General features: G+C 43.3%; 1 protein-coding gene across 6 annotated transcripts in view; it reads right to left on the bottom strand.

The window, feature by feature from the left end:
- The window catches only part of HIVEP2 (HIVEP zinc finger 2), a 138,509-nt gene that overhangs the window by 41,876 nt on the left and 81,140 nt on the right, over nt 1–15,493 (bottom strand). For 5 of the 6 annotated variants that reach the window (XM_051613594.1, XM_051613596.1, XM_051613599.1 and 2 more), the window contains one exon: nt 13,679–13,776. The gene's annotated coding sequence lies outside the window, so the exon portion shown is untranslated. Of the gene's footprint in view, nt 1–13,678; nt 13,777–13,873; nt 13,899–15,493 lie in introns of those variants that run through there. The other variant, XM_051613600.1, reaches the window with a different exon arrangement.

The raw sequence follows: 15,493 nt of genomic DNA, 5'->3' as shown, positions 1-15,493 counted from the left end.
CCCCTCAAAGGTGTCATTAAAGTCACAGCTCCTCTCTTGGATCTCAAAGCACAAGAAAGGCCACCTACATGTTTGCTGTAATGAAGTAGCCAACTGTCTCAGTCATGACCCACCTGCTGCAACAAAAGACCCTTATTTGATTTTGTTCCTCTACCAAGCTCATCATCAGAGCAACTGAGACCTTCAAAAGCTTTTTCTCAACCTCTACTTGCGAGATGAAAATGCCATTTTAATTGTTGATCAGTGAGGTCTGCTTAGTAAAGTAACCCCAATCACCTGGATGCAACTGCATAACAATCACCACTCTTCTAGCAGAGAGCCTAATTGCTTTGCTAGCACCAACAAAGAGCTGCCAGTTCATTAGAGCAAGGTGGAGGGGCTGCTGTTTGCATCTTTGCAAGCTGGAAGTATTTGATTGCAAAACCACTCTGGATGTTTGATCCAAAATTCAGCCTCTGATTTCTGATCATCAAAACTTAAAAGCAAAGATGCTTTCAGTCTGATATTTTTCTTCACAGCTTTCTTCAGGGTAACAATTTATTTTTCTCCTTGATCTGTTCAAGGATGTCAAACCTAATCTGAAAATTGTATTTGGACTTTTATATTCTGTGTAAACCTGCTGAGCAAGAGAACTAGCAAGGGCAGAAGTGATGTGAACCAAACTGTAATTTCACATGACATCTGGAAGATGCTGACCATTACATTGCTATCCTGCAGCCTGACTGCACCAGGACCATGCCAGAACATGCAAAGGGCAGAAGAAGGCCAGAAAAAGGCCAGTGGAGGTCATAAGCAGCCACACTTCCCACTGCCTGCTTAGAGAAGAGCTGGACAGCAGATGACCAGACAGAGGGTAGAGGAAGCATACTTCTGTCTTCTCCAACAGGAAAATGATTTGCTGAATCACACTAAAGGGAATGTGGCAGCTAGCCTGGCCAAGGTGTCCAGGACCTCCCTGTTGCAGTGGCCCCAGGTGCAGTCCCTTCTGGGAGCCCACGCTGCTGTGCTCAGTTTTGTCTGTTCACCCCTTCCTTCTCTCATCATACAGTTCAGATAAACCATTGCCTTGCTTTACTCTTTAAGAACATGTATTTCTTTTTCCTTTGCAATCATCCACAGACAGAACACTTTGTGCATGGAAAGCATAAGTCTAATTTCAGGCAGATACCTGCCTTGGCAAGTCTGTCAAGAGTAGTTTATTTTCTCCAAATCAAACTCCACACATGAATATGTACGCACACATATGGGCTCAAGACACATCTGCATAAAGAGGTCCATTTGCCTGAGTGTTTGCTAATGAATGTTTGGCAGCCAGAGTGTGCTCAGTTGTTTTCCACACAACCACAAGTTTGTCCAGTTGTTTTCCATATTTCAAAGAAAAAGGTTATTTACACTTCAAGGTACAACGCATTGCTGGGGCTGCTCATAAAATGCACCACCTATGGATTCAAATCCAAATCTTAACATTGACATGAAAATTAAAGGTGCAAATAGAATAACTTTTTTTTTTCCTTTTTTTTTAATGCAGTTCATATCAGCTTGTGAGAAAGTTAATTCCGCCAGTGAAATACAAAGTGGATCCAACCAGTACAATATAAGCTTTCAAGATAGTGGAAAACTCCACATGGGATACAGCCACAAAAATTATCAGAGGGCTTCAGCACCTCTCCTGTGAGGAAAGGTTCAGGGAGTTGGGGTTGTTCAGCTTGGAGAAGAGAAGGCCGCAGGGAGATGTTATTGTGGTCTTTCAATATTTAAAGGGGGCTAATAGGAAAGACAGGGACAGACTTTTTAGCAGGGCTTGTTGTGACAAGACAAGGGGTAATGGTTTTACACTGAAAGAGGGTAGTTTTAGACATGATACAAGGAAGAGATTTTTTACAATGAGGGTGGTGAAGCACTGGCACAGGTTGCCCAGAGAGGTAGTAGAAAGCAATGAACAGGGGTCTGGCTAACCTAATGTAGTGATCTTTAAGGTCCCTTCCAACCCACCCTATTCCATGATTCTGTAATATTCTCAGGAAAATCACTCAAATACGGTGCTAGGATAGGTCAGGTCTTTGCAGAGCCAGGCCCATGCTCTGCCTCTCATCCAAGGTACTGATCAGGATTGGAAACCAAAACCTTATTTTCTGACAGGTCATGAATTAAATAACTACAGCTGGTTTCCAGGATCTCTTTGCTTCTGCTAGCAATCTCACAGAGAAACAATAAAAGTACTGACACTGTATGTTAGTTCTAGAGGTATCTTTTGATCACAAAGCTGCTGCAAGATTCTTCTTATCTGGCAGCAGTAACAGTGAGTTCAAGAAGCACACAGCACCTGCCAGCATTAAAAGAAGAGAACATCTAAAACCACAGGTCCCGGTTGTTGAAATGCTGTGTGTTACAGGAATTTAATCTATGCTAATGCTCTCCTAGAGCAGTCTGGGTAATAACAGCAATAGCAAAAAACAAGGTATAAGTTAAAGAAGAACTAATATAAATGGGACATCATTGGTCACTGACAATTTTTAAGCCCCACTGTGTTGAACTGCCCATAAGCAAGTCTGAGTTTATAGCAAAGAGTACACGTATGACTATACTACAGAAAGTTTTTATTTCAAAACTGTCTGCATTGCCTGAAAACCAAAATCATGCCACTGAAACTCCCACCAGTCCAACACTTTCTGTTCCCTCTTTGGTTTTCTTTTTTCTTTGTACAGTGAACTGAGCTGCTCTAAGATTATTTTTCTGTGATTTTCAGTGAAAGTAGATACAGAAGAAACTGTGGACAAGCACTGAGGGTATCGAGCCCACAACAGACTTAGCCTTTGTCCCCCTGGAGAAATGGATACAATGCCAGCTTGAGTGGACTCCGAATCCTAGTTTTAATTAGAGAGAAAGTGAAATCAGGTGAACCTACCTCTTGCTTAATTACTATTCTTTCCTCAGTATCCCTCTGTCCTCCACAAAAATGATCTTCTCCCTGCTGGTGACCATTTATGCAGACACAGGATTTAAACTCTTTCCCACTGTGTGCTCACCATCTGCATGTTGTACACCTCTCTATTGACAGATTCCAATAAAAGCTTCCTTTAATAGAGCTGTCCTGACTCACAGGTGGGGGGGAGGGAAGCTGACCTCGCTGCAGCATCAAGAGTCTCTGACGCATTTTGGGAGGCTGTGGTTTCAGGTCTGAAAGAATTCACCCTTGTTTTCAAATAAGTTTTACACGTCTAACTTCCAAAATATCACCCTATAGCTCCATGTCCATTTGCAACTTTATGTTGTTTAGTGGTTCGACTTAGCACTATGCAGGGTTTTAGCTATACACTTGGCAAATGGGCAGCACTCACCAGCAGAAGAGAGTTTCTCAGAAATGCAGCCACCCAGGTTCCTGGCTGGCCCCACCTCTTGTCCGCCCACTCCCAGTTTCAGACATTTCACATTCCAAAACTGGAAGTGTCTGTGCAACGTAAGGTCACATTATTGCACAATGCGCTCTGCTCCTTCTAAGAGCCACCTCATCCTCAAAAGTACATCAGCTCTAACAGCAAGAGAGCTGTTTACAACAAATTTCTATCTGAGTGGGAGAATTTTCTCCAGGAATCTTATAACAAGGACATGAATGTATTACCTACATTTGGTAAAATTGTTACCAAGATGGCATTTATTTGATACTTCCACATCAGCATTCCTTCCCCTTTAGGATGCCTTTTGAAAAACTGAGAAATAATTTTTACCCTTCCTCAAAATATTTCTATGCTGGATAATTTTAGGACACACTAAGCAGACCGGTTTCTGCCTGTTTTAAATTTAGACCTGAGATCATTCGTAGCTTTGCAATACAACTGTGAATTGCAGCTAACTGATTGTCATCAATGTAAGTTTTGCTAGTTTATGGGGTTTTTTGCCAAATACTCTGAATAATTAATATGATCCCTTCTTCACTTAGTCTTTAAACCCTAACAGGTGAATGAAAACTCCACTTTCAATTATAATTGAAGAATATCTTCTCTTTTAGTATAGGGGATTAAAAGTGTGGTGAGCTTTATTTGTTTTCCCAAAAGGACAGCACACAAGGGAAAATGGTGGCGTCTCATTCTGTTATCTTTAAACTGTGGTCAGCTTTTCAGATACAATTAAGTTTTCCGTGTTATCATGGAAAGTCTATTTGGTGTTTCCTTGAATGCTAGTGAGTTAGGTTGGTATCTTCTAAAGGCAATTTTTGACATATTTAAATAAAGAGTAAAGGAGCATTCTTCATGTGCCACCTCTTCTGTCACCTTTGTCCTCAGCACCACTGGAGCAGCTGAGCAGTGGGGAACCGGAAGGGTTTGGGGCCAGGGGGACTCACAACACCCTCTGGTGAGAACAGGGATGCTGGTGGGGCTAATGGCTAAGGCAACTCTCAAAAAGCTATTCTGATTTCACAGTGAAGTGAGTTCTTCATAAGCTGTTGCTCCCACTCTAGCAGAAGCGAGAAGGTTCCAATGCAGCAGAGTTCCGAAGTCGGATTCAGGCGAACCAGGGAAAGTTATGATGGCCAAAACAAAGCAGTGACCGAGTAAGAGGGAAATAGAGATAATCCTATGAGAGGGGAAGAATGAGGGAGAGCAGAGGACTTTTGCACTTATCTGTTTCACTAGATGCACTGGCACCGTGCTCTGCTGTAGCTAAGGGTAGCCCAGGCTTTTCACTCTGAGTCACTCATTTGGAAGATATAACATGATTGAGAGTCAACTGCCCTTCATCCTGTGGAAGTGATACTTAAAATGGAGGTAATGGTTTAAAATTACTTGGCTCCTATTTGGCCTCTGAGCAAGCAAAAGGTTAGGCTGTAATATTTAACCACAACTCCCATGCCTTTCTGAGAAACACAGAAGAGGCTGCCTGAAGGAAAATCAGACATCTGCCATGCTGCTTCCTGTGTGCGTGAGGTAAAGAAATCTGCACCAGCCTTCAGCCTCGTGTAGATAGCAAGCTTCCTCCAGTGCAGCAGCTGCCATGCAGCCCGCTTTCTGGTACAGCCCATTTCCTCTGGGGGACACCTTTCCTATGGAATAGCAGGAGCTAGTGCTCTGTGCATACCACTAGCCATGATCATCAAATCTGCCAGCTGGTCACCATGCAATACAGCCAAAGGTTTGGTGTTTTAAGTAGAACTGGCTGCATGTCTAAATGAGAACAGGATGAAGAACTGACAACGGACAGCAAAAGAAAGAAAAATATTAATGAAAGTATGGAAACACTGTACCATAAGGAGAACACAGCATCTATTACGAATCTTGGGAAACTATTCAAACTGTTACTTTGCAATATAAGAGTAGTATGTGCATTCATCCTTTTTTAACATTCATCCATAAGAGGTCACTGTGATTCAATGAGCACGTTGGTGTCAGCAGCATTCCTCTCTCACTTCCCATATGCTCAGCACCTGGTGTCCAGTCACCTACAGTAATGTCTCAGCCATTACCCAACTGCCTTTCATTGGGACAGTTAGGGCAGGCAATAAAGCAAGACATGCTTGGGAGTCCTTCAACCACTTTGATCATGTGACCGTAGCCACCTTTACATCTCTTAAATTTACTTACTTTTATTCTCCATTAATACAAAATAAAATCTAAGAGTTTAACAACCCATGTAGATGTTTTAAATAACTAGTCAAACTACAAGAGAGTTAAAAAAATTGAGTTTGAACAGCAGATACAACCTCACAAATGGCCAAGGCTCCTCTGATTTCCCAGAGTCTGGGGCCTCGATTTTAGAGTCTGTTTCATTGTATGACATTGTTTTTCTCAGTAGAATCATAGAATCATAAAGGTTGGAAGGGACCTTAAAGATCATCAAGTTCCAACCCCCCTGCCAGGAGCAGGGAACCCTACCACTAGACCAGGTTGCACAAAACTAGTTAGTAAACTTTTTCACAAGGGTGACTACATGGGACATGTAGACCTTGTCAAGCTGACCTGCCCACAGAAACTTTTCAACCATAAAGTTTCTTTCACTGCCATTCACCATGAGATGGGATGGAATAATAGGCAGATGCAACTTAATGAAACCATTTTAGCTCAGTTCAGCTTGATCTTCTTTGTGGAGTAAGGTGACTTAAGGGGAAGCATTTCAATCAGAGATTTCCATGGGAAAACAAAAACAAAAAAATAAAAATAGCAATAGGGAGATTTTCCAGTGGAAAACTTGTTCTTGTGGAAATTCCACTTTCAATCGACAAATTGTTTTTATGGGAAATTCCTAAGCAGCTGTAGGCACAGCCCTCATGCTGAGACATTTAAAAGCAGCTCATGTCTGACCCATTGCCCTCAGATTTCCCACATCAGATAAATGGCAAAAGCAGAGCCCTGATCTTTCCCTTACTCCCATGCATATTCCCCGCAGAACACACGCGGTTCCATCATGGGCACAACAGTATATTGACTGCAGCAGCAGTACGCATGTGGCCACAGACAGAATGCTGAAAGTATTACTCTTTTGATGTCCCAAATCAAGATTAATTACAGGCTCTTATGTACAAGCTGTCCCTAATGCTCTGATACTGGTAAAGCTGTCATTGACTTCAGCAATGTGTTTATCTGCACTAGGGATTGCAGACTTGGGAGAGTCTTAAATAAAGCTCCTCACAGTACACTGCACCAGGGAGGGAGAAATTTGGGCTGGCTTTTATAATTGTGTGAATTGTCACAAACCATGAACGTAACTCCATTGCTATTAATTGTTTTACTCTGGCTTAAACCCATCAATAAAAACTACACATTCTGCAGCAAACATTACAGAGAATAAGACAATTTTAGTGAGCTTGCTAAGGGTCTTCTAAATTTGCAGCAGGAGTAAAGTGTCTCCTTTACAGAATATTAGAAAAACATAAACCATTAATTATAATGCATCTTCTTTTCATGAGCTTGAATCATCATACCATGTAACCAGGCCAGAAATCATACTTATGGCAGAGCTCAAAGTATACACCCAGAAAGTCAGAGGTAGAAAAAAGCTATTAAAGTAGACAGGATGGTACCATCACTCACAGTCCAGAAAGAGGCATGGACCAGCTAAACCATTCACCTAAACATTTGCAGTGATTTACAGTAATTCTGTGCCAGCCTCGTATTTTCACACTGATGCATTTTTAACGCAAAATAAAACGTAGAGCCCTGTGGGTAAAAAAGTTAATTCTACTGACAGCATGGGACTGATGCTTACAACTTACTCTCAAGAGTAGACCTCGCCTCTTCCCTGACTACCTCCTGTCCCATGTAGCCTACCCAACAGTAGAAGGATCTAGCATCTCCCAAACCAAGCCAAACTGGAGGAGCTCAAGCCTAGCAGATCTGTGGCAGAAGCAGGAGCCCCAAGGTGCCATTGAGGAGGCTGTCAGCAGTTGGCCACCTGCCAGGCGCTGCAGGCTACGAGGTGAAGGAGTGGACAAAGGCCACTGCTCAGCTGCTACAGTGACCTTCAGCTATGCTGATCTGTGACAGGAATGCACCCCCTGGCCATGCTCGTGTTTCTAAACCAAATGTTTTCTTGGCTATCTGCAACATTATGTGCACATGCTTGATCCTGAGGCGGCATGCATGCACAGCCCATGTCCCTACTGTACACCAGGGTGACAAGATCCCCTTTACCCCTGACCACAAAGCGGCCAGCGGCTCTGCACCCAGGGAGCACAGCAACCCAGGGAGCACGTGCTCTCCAAGGTGTGCTGCATGGCTGTCAAAACCATAACGCAGAGATTGAACTGCAAGCCACATGGATTTCAGAGATCAGCTAAAAAATCCTGTGTTTCTCCACCCAAACAAGTTATTCTTTTGGGACATCACAGTAATAAAATAAAATTGCAGTGAAAATCACTGATACGAGCTTTGTCACAGAAAGGACAAGAAGGGTGTTTATTTTCAGAGTCAGACACTCGAAGGAAAAACCCCACGTGCTAGATAATGTAAGTTATCTTTTCCAGTATGTAACAGAGATACCCCTACTACACTAAAACACGTTTGATAAGAGAAGAGGGCCCAGGCTCTCCTCCATATTCTCTGCATACCTGTTACTATCACACAGCTGCTCTCAAGTCTACAGTTTCCTGTGCAGTACAAACTGCATACCACTTCCCCTACAGAAAAAAGAAAAAAAAAAAAAAAGAAAAAAAAAGAAAGAAGAAAAAAAAAAGAAAAAAGCCTTGCTTGTTCTTAATTGGTGATGGAAATACTGTCATATTTTCCACTAGCCAAGCTTGAAACCATTACTGAACCAACCTTCATTAATTTTTCCACAACATTTTGCAGAAATGTCAGGAAATAGCTGCACCAGAAATTATTAACTGTCCTTATCACTAGGGCTTCACTGGCCAACTTCACATCGTATAGGTTTTCTTCTTTCAAAACTCCACCTTCAGCGATTATTATTTTTTGTTATTCTTTAGCTGACTGTCTCAATACACTGCTTCCTCCTCAAAAGTATCCAATTACACAGGTTTCAGTGGCACACAGACATTTTACGACCAGTGGAAGAATTTGTACAGTTTGGAGCTGCATACTTCTAGGAAAAGATTGCTTCCTGCAGATTGCTCAGCTGTGTCTTTCTTGGATTAAATTCAATGAAATTCACAACTTGCAGTCAGATTATATTTGCCAGTCAGACTGAATTCATTATACTGACATAAACTCTTCTTGCTGTGTTTTCTTACTCCTTTCCTCTCCTGTCCTACTCTTCTCGTTTCCCTTTTTCTCTCCCTCCCTTTTCCCCCCTCCCCCCAACTTCTTTGAGCTATACCATGTGTCAAAACTTATCATATAATTAATGCCCTGTACATTTTCTGGCAAAAACAAGTGGAACAATACACATCCTCTTTCCAAACATGCAAACGCTGAGATGCTAGAAGGCTTGGTACAAAGTAAGAGTGCAGCCATCTGGAGATAACTGCTAGCATGGATCTTAGATTCCCAGCTGGATGAAACTTTGCAGTCTCAGAACTGTTCAGCAAAGCGTCAGTGAGCAAAAGTCTCCACTCACATGGATTTACACAGGGCACTGGATATTATGTAACTTCCAAAAAAATGTAAATTCTTCAAATTTCTGGTAAGAACAAGGGGGGGAAAAAAGGGCTCACAGCATTACTTTTAAAGACTGACATAATTTCTTGTTTGTATTTTCAAATATTTAATTTAGCATTACTACAGCATAATGTTATAATAATTCTGCAAATGTCACCGGCAGATTTAAAATGGCAATTGTTCACTCTGTGTCTTCATTGAAACTGTAAGTCTTTAATGTGTAAATTTAGGGTATTTTTAGACAGAGGGAAATATAGTTGCAAATAGATATATACGTGCATTGGAAATTACATAAAATTAATCCCATCAGCTGTGGTTCAGTGCTGATACTATTATCGCACCCTACCCCCAATAAAAGGTACGTTACTTGCAGAAATGATACAGCCACATAAACATAGGTTTATCTAGGTATTATAAAGAAAGAATCCTTCCTGCTGCCTGTAATTCAAAATTATTTGCATTTCTTGCTTTTTAAACTGGTCCCTTGCACAGTGGCATGCATGGCATCACACAACCCACGCACAGCTCTGCTCCGAAGGAGCCAGCCACTGGCGACCTCACTTTGTGCTAGGTCAACTCCTGAATGTCTTCATTGCCTTCAGCAGGTACACATACAGCTGGCAGATCCTGGCCCAGAATGCCTAACATAGGCCAGCATTGCTATTTCATCTGTCCAGTGCTGGCTAAAAAAACAAAAAAAAAAAAAAGAGAAAAAAGAGGTTTAAATTTTTATCTCTCATCAAGCTGCTGGGCCATCGCCCCTGTGTTCCTACCTAAAAAAGGCTAGACTGGATGATCCTTGAGGTCCTTTCCAACCTGGCATTCTATGAAATTACTCTACCAAAAATACTTGCTTAGATAGCAGAAACTGCAGTACCCTTATACTTCTACCTAAAATATGCATGAATATATATGGGTTCTATTTACAACGTAGGAAATACTGCCAAAACTAGCCAGCTTTTTTAAGGATTCAATTTTATAATATGCAATGCTGAATTTCTCCTTCACAATACCCTCATCTGCCTCTGTTCTAGTTTGAAAGCTGCAGCCTGTGTTGCCAGATGATTTCAGGGACCGTCCTCCCAGCCCCTGGCAGGTTGATGTGCTGCCGCGGGTCCCGCACGGCAGACACACGAAGCACCTATTGGGTAAAGGGGGCTGGGGGGGGGGGGGGGAGGATGAAGCGAAGTCGTTCTCTTTAATTAACCAAGTCCTGATTCTTAGCGGGGGGGACTCTGAAGCAGAAGATAAATATCGCACCTCCCTGACAGCAGAGGGGTGTCGCAGCTTCCCGGGGGGACGAGGGCTGCCAGAGGGCAGCTGCGGCAGACGCTGCCTTTTCTCTCCCAGGCTTCGCCCGGCCCCGCTCCCCGCTCCGCCCCGCCGCCCCGCAGGCGCGCACCCGCGGCGGCGCGCCCCGCTGTCCCGCGCAGAGCCCGCTGGCGGCCGCGCACCGAGGCGGCTTGGGCGGCGGGCAGCAGCGCAGCCAAGGGCCGTGCTTCATGCCCGGGGCCCGAGAGGCTGCGCAGCGGCCGTTCCTGCCTCCTCCGGATGTTTCCGAGTGTCTTTCTTCCCACCCCGGGCTGTCAGAGACCTAGCAAAGGGATCTGTTGTCAAGCCACCCTGCTCGGCCACCTCCTGGACGTGTAAGAAGAAACGTGTTTTTCCTCTCTCTGACTAACAGCGGGACTAGAAATGAGTGTACTTGCTTCCCCCTGAGTTTACACGTCTTGAGCTCAAACCGTCAGGGAGGCACAGCCTCGTCCTGTTCACACTGTCAGCAACGTGCGGCAGGATCTAGGGGCAACGTCATAACAAAAAGAGAGACCTTGAACTCGCTTCACCCTTTACATAGTCATTTATATTTGGGCAAAGTGGATAACAGCTCCTTCAGCACTAGGGTAGTGGCATTTTGCGCTCGCTCGGCATTCGCTTTACCCAGGTATAAATAGCAAAAGGTTTCAGGCGGTGGAGAATCGGGACCAGTATCTTCAAAGGATTCTCAGCCAAAATAAAGCAACTAGTCCTCCACACCACGGCTTGTGCAATCTCACTCTACTGCAAGAATCATTCCCTGCAGGGTGCCTGGGACTGCTGGTTTGGCAGCATTGTGTCTTCAGAGAAAACCTGCCTTCCTATCTCCCTCTATCTAGCAGTGGGATCAGACTGCAGGCTTTCACCTGCAAAGTAGGCAGGAACAGGTTTCCCTTTCATAATGGGAGCCTTTTATTAGCTCACACAGTGTATTTACTACCCTAACAGCATCAAGTGCTTGCCTTAATATCCTTAACACACAAGGTAGCAGTACATATTATGATAGTTACAATAACATTGATCTGAACTAAGTTAATTGAGAGCATCTATTCTAAAATACAGCAGTTCCACACAAAAATGTAAAGCGTGCCATTACCTGGCTGACACATTATCCAGGAGAGTTCTCAGCAAACAAGAGAGCTACAGCAATAAGGGCCCAATGCACAGAAGTATCATTAAGTTACATGCTAATGAAACCTGAAAAAAACTATGCCAAAAGCCCATTTCAGAGGATGGCTGCCATGCCCTTGTGTACCAAAGTTCTCAGTTTTCCACCTAAATCCTGCCTGGTGAGTCAGGACATGGCAAGGTTTCTGTACTGCTGGAGTATTCCATTACGGCTGCTTATAAATTTCACACTCTGTTAGTGCTTCCCAAACTGGCAACAGAGCTCAGGGGTGCATGAGGCCAGTTTGTTTTCCTGCTGAACTTTCAACATAAGTTCCACAGGACCTCTGGCAAGGATGATGCCTTGTTTTTTGCCGAAAGGTTAGTTCGTAACAGTCCTACTGACAGTCATCAGTTTGCACCCCTCTCACCTACTCAGCCCTGATCCCAGGCTGCATGTAAAGATCTTGTTTAGCTCCCAGAGTCTGCAGGGGGAAGGAATGCCATGCAGATGGTCACAATGTCCAGTGCAGGGACTTGGAGAGAGATCCATAAGAAGAGATATCCCATATAGCACTGCCCTGGACTGCAAAATATTTGGGATCAGTTCCAGGTTTGAGCAAAGGTTCAAGGGATAGCCCACCTCAAGTTAACCCCCTCCATTCCCTCCTTCAATCCATATACAGAATGAAACATAGGTCCAACAAGATTTACATGGTTCTGAAAAACCTGGGGGTTTTATCTCAAAACATGTTCTGCATTTTCTGTTAACACTTTCTCCTGTGGTCATGATATCAGATGAGAATCTCCATTGTATTCCTTGTATCTTAGAATGACAGAATGTTTTGGGTTGGAATGGGCCTCAAAGTCAATCTAGTCCCAACCCACCTGCCATGGGCAGGATCAGCTTCCACCAGACCAGGTTGCTCAAAGCCCCATCCAGCCTGCCCTTGAACACTTCCAGGGATGGGGCATCTGCAACTTCTCTCGGCAGCCTGTTACAGCATCTCACCACCCTAACAGTATAGAATTTCTTCCTAATGTCTAAACTAAATCTCCCCCCTTCCATTTTAAAGTCATTACCCCTTGTTCTATCACTACATGCCCTTGTAAAAAGTCCCTCCCCAGCCTAGCTCCTATGGTTGACTACCTCCTATGGTTTCAATAATATGGTTTATAAAATAATAATGATAATGGTAATGATAATGATGATGATAATAATAATAATAATTATTATTATTATTATTATTGTTTGGTTTTTTTTTTTTTAATGCCAATGAGAAGGATCAAACTTTTTCTGAACTTCTCACTATTTCAAGCCAGTCTCATTAAATTCTGAGGGCTAACATAGTTCTTAAGTTCATTAAGGATGTGCCTGTATGGAGAAGATGAGAGAAGAGGAGCTTCTCATTTCCTCAGATCTCCTACAGCAACAAAAGCAACTGTCTGTACTGCACACAGGTGCAGTTTTTGAGACAACAGCAATGTCAGACCTTTCCAGTCTGTGACTACCAACCTAAATAAACCTGAAGCTGCAATGGGCAGATGAAAATAGATCTTTTCTTGACAAGATATACTGGCTTTCCATGCCTTAGTAAGACTGCTGTTGGGGACTGACTAACTTTACACTACACTAGCCTGGGTGTCATTATACTACAGTGTCATCACTTTCCTAACAGCAGTTTATATGTGTTCAAGTGTTCAAGACCCAGAGGAAAAAATAAACTTTGAACAGTATCACCAGTAGTGCACTTGAAATGGCAAGATGATCAAGCAGAAATCACCAACGTACACTTTAGAACAATTGAACAATGAAAAAAACAAAACAAAACCAAAACAAACCCTGTTTCAGATACCAAAATTCTACCCACCACTTCTTGCATTTTTGCAAATACATTTTTCTGTTTATTTGGTTCAAAAAGTGTGCACCCTGGATGCTTGATGCAAGGACTGCACAGAGAATGGAAAGTGGCCAACCAATAATATGGACGAATCAAAGAGAGCACTTCCAAACAAACAAAAACACAACCTGCCCCAAAAGAGAAATGCCTCTGATTTTAGCAAGAGCCAATTCCAGTTGTAATAGAATGATGTGTAATCAGTGTTGAAATGCGAGTGACTTCCACATGAAGCCTTCTGAGAATGATAACATATTCACCAAGGTCCACTCCCTCAGTTCACTCAAACCCATCCTTTCTTTGCTCTCCTACCTGGCTGCTGCTGTCAAAGGTGCAACTGAGTAATGGTTCCAGTCAAGGCAATTTGGTTCACTGCTCCAGCAAATACAGCTGTTGACTCTCTCCTCCACCTATTTGGAAAACAAATATGAAAGATTTTTAAGGATTGTGGTATATTCAGCCTGCTGTTTGATTTCACAACCAAACTGACATGACAGCATTGACTACCTCAGAACATGGAAGAACTTCAGAGATTCAGTTACAGTCCTTCATGCTGCTTGGGTCTTTTTCCCTCAGAGTAACATAGCACTAGGAATCAGCAGCTGTCCTTCAGTTTCCAACTTGTTGTGGGCTAGAATACACACCAACTAATATATTCCAAGGTGAAAACAATAGACATACAAGACCAAAAGATGGATACAATTATGTATTTTCTAACATGATGTATACAACAAGCAGTGTAAACACACAAAGCACTGAAGCGCCTTTGTAGTCTTTTTATCTTTAGGGCTTGCACTTCCAGGTTTTCTGCCTCATTTTTAAAATATCATGCCCAAATCAGAAATTAAGAACATATTTTTTTTAATTAAATGCAAATATTTTCCTGCTATTAAATCAGAGCAGTGCAGTTGTCTTTCATTCGGCTTCTTTCCCATCTAGCACTGTGCTTTGCAAGTGAGATCTTCTTTAAAAATTCCCTTTCCATATGATGCTAGTCTGTTTTAGAAAATAAGTTATCAACGTGTGCTGCGAAAATCACTCTGATACTCTGGGAAGGACCACCTAAGGCACTTTCTGGATACAAAAGATCTGCTGTATGCGTGTGTGCAGAAGTATCCAAGACACTGAGCAGAAGTAGACAAGTTCATTGATGTGCTAGACTTGTTAGACAGCTACAGACTGCCCTATTTACACCTGCAGGGAGATGGTTATTGAATATGTGGAGGTTACCCTTAATCAGGGCATACTGGCAATGCATCAGGAACTGGAGACTCATATCTAGTTTGCACACAATAGAGCTGACTGAAATGCCCGCTTCATTAGTATAGAGACAAAGAACCTTCAGTGATCCTCTAGTGACCAAATACTCCAACAGACCTGCTTGTTCTGCTTTTGTTGAAGACCAGTGTCAACACACAGAAAACCACAGTGTGTATTTTGCCCAGGGCACTTTCTTCTAGGCTTCTCTGTTTCCTCGTATGCCTATACAAGACATGCCACCCCAAGTGATATGACAGAGATGGATGATGTGTGAGCATCCCAGGGGGATGTTCCTGGACAGGGGAGCACCCCAGGGGAGCACAGGGTCCCAGCAAGAAGTGCAGCTCATGTCACACCTTCTCCTGCTCTTTGCCAAGGCTGTGATGCTGAGCCCTGGCTGGCCACTGTCTCAGGGCAGTCACGTCACCGCAGCAGGAGAAGGTACCTGCTTCTCAAGGGCTTACAAATGCCACATCAGAGGAACATGCCAGAGGAACTTGGACAGTAAAACACAAAGCACAGCATGCTGAACTTGCAGATTTGCGCTCATGACCTAACCATGCTGGCACTGAAGCCAACAGCAAACCTCCTTCTGCTTCCAGCAAGTGCAACGGCTACCCATGCTGTCCCATGCACAGGGCAAAGCCTGGGTTGGGCAACACACGGCACTTCCACTGTGAGCAGATTGCAGATGTGGGCTGGTGGAAATGGGGTGCCAAAAGCTGAACGGGAAAGCAGGCCTGGAAACGGTTAGCAATAAAAGGCATTTGCTTGTGCTTTTTTTCCCTGTAATGTTTGCTATTAGCAACAAAAACAAATAGCAAACGATAATGTGTTACTGACCGGCAATGTCAACAGTGGTCTATA

Source organism: Apus apus, chromosome 3, assembly GCF_020740795.1.
Source record: "Apus apus isolate bApuApu2 chromosome 3, bApuApu2.pri.cur, whole genome shotgun sequence".
Taxonomy (NCBI): Eukaryota; Metazoa; Chordata; class Aves; order Apodiformes; family Apodidae; genus Apus; species Apus apus.
Note: the sequence above shows the minus strand (reverse complement) of the source record. Positions and strands in the feature narration are given on the sequence as shown.